We start from the raw sequence: 6636 nt of genomic DNA, 5'->3' as shown, positions 1-6636 counted from the left end.
GGGAGGGAGAGAGGGAGGGAGGGAGAGAGGGAGGGAGGAAGGTCGGTCGGTCTGCCCAGCAATCATTTCCATGCCCTCCCTCTGGTCTGAGAGCCCCCCTTTCCTGGGCGAGAGATTCTGGGGGTACTGTCCCCACCAAAGGCTTGGACGATGGTAACTAATACCAGCCAGTTAGAAGCCTCCAGCTGCCGGCCACAGTGATGGGCTCACAGCACAAGGAAGACCTGTGGGTCCCTCCACGAGATTTGACATCTGGATGCTGGGAGAAGGGTTTCCACGTCTCTGGAATCACCAGCTGTGAGGATGAGCTGGGTCTGGGGACAGCTGCCTGCACGAGAAACCCGACAACAAAAGAGCTAACATCGATCGAGCACTTTCCACGTGCCAGGCGCTGTTCTCCAAGTCTGACAAGAACCGGCGCATGTAAACTCCACAAGAACCTGTGCGACGGACAGAGGAGAAACCCAAAGCATTTAATAGCCGGAAGGACGCCGGCGCTGACCGGTCAGAACGGGCCTCCCGACTGCGCGTCCCAGGCGGCCTCCGCTCAGGAGGCCGGAGTCGACACGCGCCCACGGCGCCGCCACGGCGGGGCCGGGCTTTCCTCCCGCACGTGAGAAGCCGGCTGGGAGTCGAGCATCACGAAGGCCAGGCCTCGCGGAGCGGCCCGAGGGCGGCAGGGTACACGCGGGGGAGAGGAGCCCGAGCCCGGCTGGGAGGACAGCTGTCCTCACCGTGCGGGGCAGGCTGGGGGAACCGTCCCTTGTCACTGTTGGGACGGTCTGGGGCGTCCCCTGCCTTCGGGGGAAGGGGCGCCGGCTCTCCCGTGAAGACCCCGCCGAGGTCTGTCCCACGCCGACGCCCCTCCGAGCCGCGCTGCTGCCGTCGAGGTGGAGGCCGGGGCCACCAGCCGAGAACCTGGCGCCTCTGGAAGCCAGAAAGGCCGGGAGACGCGTTCTCTCCCGCAGCCCCCGGCGGTGGGACACACAGCCCGGCTCACCCCTTGATCTCAGCCCAGTGAGACGCCGTCCGGACTTCCCACGGGACCTGTGATACATTTGTTCTTTTGAGCCACTAGTTTTGTGGTAATTGGTTCCAGCGGCCAAGGAGAGGCAGCCTCTGTGCTTCTAGAGTTTACCTCGAACCTGCTGTTTAAACAGAGATAAGATAACCCCGCAGGGGAGGGCGTGAACAGTGACCCCTCGGATCCAAACCAGGCGGCCTCGCTGTGCCTTCGGCCTGTGGGGCGCTGGGGCCCAGGGCGACCAGGGAGCTAGTTCCCGACTGACTTCGGGCGGGAGACGGCTTCTATTAAAGACGACGGAAGGAGGCCGAGCCACTGCGAGTTTCCTGCAACCGGGGACCTCACGCCGGGGGCCGCAGCAGCGGAAATGCGTCCTGGCTCTCCTGCAGGCGTCGTGTCTGAGCCGGCGGTGCGGCAGGGCTGCTTCCCCCCAGGCCGGGAGGGAGGGCCTGCTCTGGGCCTCTGCCCGCGCTGCTGGTGGGTTGCCGGCGACCCCGGGGGCTCCTGGGCTGCTGGGTGCGGCACCCCGTCTCTGCCACCATCTGCCCACGGCTTCCTTCCCCCCGGCAGTGTCCCCTTCGGATAAGGACACCGGTCGTACAGGAGTAGGGCCGCCCCGAGGACCTCAGCCTAACTCGTGACATCCACAAAGACCCTGCTTCTCCATGCGGCACGTTCACAGGCGGTGGGGTGGGACTTGGACGTCTTTTGGGGGACGGAACTCAACCCGTGACATGCACGTAAGGACTGAAATTCAGCCGTGAGGGCAGAGCTGTCGAGAACTTAGACCAACGAGCAAACTGCTCCCGGGAAGGCGTGGGTGTCAGGGGTGCTGCTGGAATCGCCGGCGCCTGGTGGCGAGGCAGACGGACCCTAATCAGCTTTGCTGTCGATTTTTAATCCCCCACAGAGCACGCCTCCCCTCCCCCAAGCCACGCTGCACCTGGCGCCCCACCTCCCTGCACAGTGATGGACGCACGGCGCGGCCGGTGTCCCCAGCAGGGCCGACCGCCGCCCAGAGAGGCTGGGGGAGGGGAGGGGAGGCTTCCCCAGGGAGCACGAGGCGCCTGGGACGGACCCGCGGCGTCGGTGTGTCCTCTCCGTGCTGAGGACGCGCTAGTCCACCGTGTGGACGGACCCTGGCTCGCTCACCTCTTCACCAGCTGGAGGACAGACACGTGGGTGGGCTTCTGGTTGGGACAATTAAGAATGCAGCCTCCCCACAGAGGAACGGATAAAGAAGATGCGGCGCGTGTATACGATGGCATGTCAGCCATAAAAAAGAACGAAATAAGGCCACTTGCAGCGGCACGGGTGGACCCAGAGATGAGCATACCTAAGCGAAGTAAGCCAGACAGAGAAAGACAAATACCCTATGATGTCACTTATAAGTGGGCTCTAAAACATGACACAAATGAACTTATCTATGAAACAAAAACAGACTCACAGGCACAGAGAACAGACTTGTGGCTGCCAACGGGGAGGGAAAGACTGGGAGTTTGGGATTAGCAGATGCAAACCACTACATACAGAATGAATAAACAACAAGGTCCTACTATATAGCACAGGAAACTGTATTCAATACCCTGGGATAAACCATAATGGAAAAGCATATGAAAAAGAATCCACATATATGTATGTGTGTGTGTGCATAACTGAATTGCTTGGCTGTACAGCAGAAATTAACACGACATTGTAAATCAACTATACTTTGATAAATTAAAATTAAAAACGAAGCCTAACATTTCAGGTAGATATTTTTGTGTGACCACCAGTTTTCAGTTTTCCAGGGTAGATATTTCTGATGGGATGACTAGCTTTTAAGGCCACCGTACGCTCCTTTAAGAACGGTTGGTGGTGCCCTTTTGCATTCCCTCTGGCAACGAAGAGCTGCCCGGCTCTAAACACCCACTGGCGCCTGGTTCTGCCAGTTTTGTTGTCACCATTTGATAAACACGTAGGGCCACCTCACTGTCATTGTAACCTGCGTCTCCCTGAGGGCGAACTCGCTTAGCTCTCAGGCCTCTGATTTGCTGTCCGCATATCCTGTTTGGAAACACGTATGTTGTGATGTTTTACCCATTTTAAAATTTGGTTTATTTTCTTATTGTTGAGTTTCGAGAGTTCTTTATATATTCTGGACACAAGCTGTTTGTTAAGAGATGTGATTTCCAAATGTTTTCTCCCCGCCTGTGAGTTATCTTTTCATTCTCTGAACAGTTTCACAGAGCAAATGTTTTTAACTTTGATTCAGTCTAATTCATCAATTTTTCAAAAAACTCTGCCTAACTCTGAGGACACAAAGATTCTCTCCTATCTTTTCTTCTAAAGGTTTTATAGTTTTAGGCTTGACATTGGGGTCTATTATCCATTTCAATTTAGTGTTTGTAGAGAATGGAAGAATAGATCAAGGCTCTTTAAATGTAAGTTTTTCACCAAATATAGGAAGTTTGGGCCATGATTTCCTCAAATATTATTCGCCATGCCAATTTCTCTCTCCTCCTGGGACTTCCGTGAGAGGAATGTTGGACCCTGTGGTGTTGCCCATTCACCCTCGAGATTATGCTCATTCTCTCCAAACTTCTGTCTTCTGTTCTGCACGGCGACGGTTTCTGTTGACCCACCTCGGGTTTCCTGAACCCTTCGCCCTTCATCTCCATTCTGCTACTGAGCCCATCCCATGATTTTTTTTTTTTAATTTCAGATATGGCATTCTGTCAATTATAAACGTTCCCTCTGGTTATATTTTCTAGTTTCTACTTCTCTGCAGAGAACTTCTACCTCTCCAGGCACCTCAGGATTATTCACCTTATCCTCATGATGGGTGGTTAGAAGAGCTGCTTTAAAATCTTTAACCGATCCTTACCGCTTCTCGGTCGTCTTGGGATTGGCATCTGTTGGTTGCCTCTTTCCGTGTTCTGTTTCTTCTGTGAGTCGAGGAATTTGGGATTGTGTGCTGGACGCTTGCATACTGTGCTGGGAGACCCTGGGTCCTTGCTAACACTCCAGAGGGCGTTGCCTTGTCATTGCCGCTGTGGCTCCGGCAGACGGACCTGGTTAGGCCCAGACGGCGCAGTCCAGCTCTCCTTCTGCAGGCAGTGGTCCGTTACGGGTTCCACTCCAACGCCTTTCCCACATCGCTGGGCTCCATCCGGCACACGGGCTGGGACTGGGGAGATGGTTCAGGTCTCGAAGTCTTCGATGCGCTTCTGGGGGAGCCTTGGTCACACACGGCGCTGGGCGTGTCCTCCTGCAGCCCGCTCGCCTCTGGGGTTTCTCCCACACCCTCCGGCTCGGTGGGGCCCCTTCGCCTTGCCTCCAGGCTCGCTCTCCCCCGGGGTTCACCGCCAGTGCTGCCACGAAGTGCAGGGACGGGCCCACCCGGGGGTCAAAATGGGAATCAAAGGAGGCAACGTCAGCCCCGGACTCGCCCTTGTTTCAGGTCATTACTCAAGTTTGACTTCAGATCCTAATCAGCCTGCCGTGCTACTCGACACCGACCTCAGACGGTGGCATTTGATCTCCTCTCTGGAATTTTTCACTGTAATCAATGTGAGAGATAAACCATAGCTGGATAAACAGTTACTGTGACTACTCCAGGGTTGGAATTCTGGAACCAGAAGTAGGGTACACATGTTTTAATCGGCCACCTCACTGGGCTCTTATGAGTTCCAGTATCTTTTTCCTTTTTCAATGAAAAGTATTTGACACACACACCATAACATAAAAACGTATACGTAAACCATGACGTTTAGCAACAGAACAAACACCTGAGAATCTATGATGCTCCTGCAGCCGTCCCCTCCCCCATCCCCTGCCACCAGAGGTGACTAGTCTGAATTAATCTTTACTATCATTACAATCGTCTCTCCTTATGCTTGTGCTCCTTACGTGTGTATCCGTAAACACAGTAGTTACTTTAAAATGATTTTTAGACAGAAAAATGACGTCACAGTACATCTATACTTTTACAACTTAATTTTTTAAAATTAATTATTTGTTTACTTTTGGCTGCGTTGGGTCTTCGTTGCGGTGCGCGGGCTTCTCATCGCGGTGGCTTCCCTTGTTGCGGAGCACGGGCTCTAGGCGCGCGGGCTCAGTAGTTGCGGCTCGTGGGCTCCAGAGCGCAGGCTCAGTAGTTGCGGCGCACGGGCTTAGGTGCCCCGCGGCATGTGGGATCTTCCCGGACCAGGGCTCGAACCCGTGTCCCCTGAACTGGCAGGCGGACTCTCAACCACTGCGCCCCCAGGGGAGCCCTGCAACTTGATGTTTTAATCCCAATTTTGAGATTCATGTACTGATCCCGCCGCCACACGCCGCGCAGCTTGGGCCAGGCGCCCGCCCCTCCTCCTCGCCCCGTGGCGCGGCCGCGAAGCCCCGAGCCGGCGGAAGCCGGGGGCCCACCACGTCGGTCGCGCTCAGCAACGGGTTCCAAGGAGGGAAAGCGCTCGGTTTGCTCAAAGCCCGGCAGGAGCGGAGGCCGGCCGAGATCAACCGGGAGTTCCTCTGTGGCCAGAAGTACAGTGATGAAGAGAACCTGCTGGAAAGACTTGCAGCCTTTAAAGAGAAGTAATTGGAGTTTGACCTGAACGCTGAGGGCGAGATTGATCTGATGTCTTTAAAGGGGATGATGGAGAAGCTTGGGGTCCCCAAGACCCGGCCGGAGATGAAGAAGAGGATCTCGGAGGTGGTGGGCGGGGTCGGCGGCACCATCTCCGACTGAGACTTTGTGAACGTGATGCTGGGGAAACGGTCGGCCGTCCTCAAGCTAGTCATGATGTTTGGAGAGCAGCCCCAAGCCAGCTGCCCCCTCCAGAGAGAGGCACTGCCAGCCTGCCCCGAGGGCCCCCGCCTGGACCTGCCCGCCCTCCCCACTCCTCTTCCTCTCTCCTGATCTCACTGCCCTGCTTGACTCATCGCGATGTGTCTTATTTGTTTTGTTTGGTCATTGCATTTGTTTTTTCATCAGCAGTCAGTGACCTCTTTGTATAGCATAAATTACCGCCTTAAAGGGCTCTGGGTTGGGGAGCCCCGATCGCCCCCTTCTCTTTTTCCCTGCGCCTCCCCTCCCTGTGCAGAAGGGCTGACGTTAAACCAAAAACCAGAGGGAGCGGGGCCAGGACGGGGAGACCAGGAGCCTGGGATTCCCGCACTGGAAGCTGGCACGGTTCGTCCTCCCGGGTCCCTGAGCTAAGTCCTGGGACCCTGGCCCGGCCCTGGCGAGGCCCTCAGCCCCTCTCGGAAGAGCCCGGAGTCGGGCTAAGGCTGCAGGGCCTCGTTAGGGGATCCTCGGACAGCTCTGTGGTTCCGTTGCTCTCGGGTGGGCCAGGATGTGGCCACGCAGCGTCCCACCTCCCCAGCCGGCCCCTCAGTCCACGCTTCGTCTTATCCTCGGTGAGGAGACAGAAGGAGAAAAGGAGAGGGACTTGCAGTTTGAGCCCTTCGAGAAGGTTCCAGAGGAACCCTCTAGCCCTGCCCCCTGGCCGCACCTTTACAGGCAGCTCAGAGGAAGGGTGCAGCGCCCCCTGACCCTTGCTGGGGCTTCGGAGGCAGAGGGGATCCAGGGGCCTTGGGGGAGGGGAGTCAGCTCAGCCTAGTCCCACCTCGTAGGG

At 56.4% G+C, this 6636-nt stretch overlaps 1 pseudogene; it reads left to right on the top strand.

The window, feature by feature from the left end:
- The first annotated feature begins 1758 nt into the window (after positions 1–1758).
- Positions 1759–6016, top strand: LOC102987042 (uncharacterized; annotated as a pseudogene).
- Positions 6017–6636: the final 620 nt, after the last annotated feature.

This window comes from Physeter macrocephalus, chromosome 14 (genome assembly GCF_002837175.3).
Source record: "Physeter macrocephalus isolate SW-GA chromosome 14, ASM283717v5, whole genome shotgun sequence".
In the NCBI taxonomy this organism is placed as follows: Eukaryota; Metazoa; Chordata; class Mammalia; order Artiodactyla; family Physeteridae; genus Physeter; species Physeter macrocephalus.
Note: the sequence above shows the minus strand (reverse complement) of the source record. Positions and strands in the feature narration are given on the sequence as shown.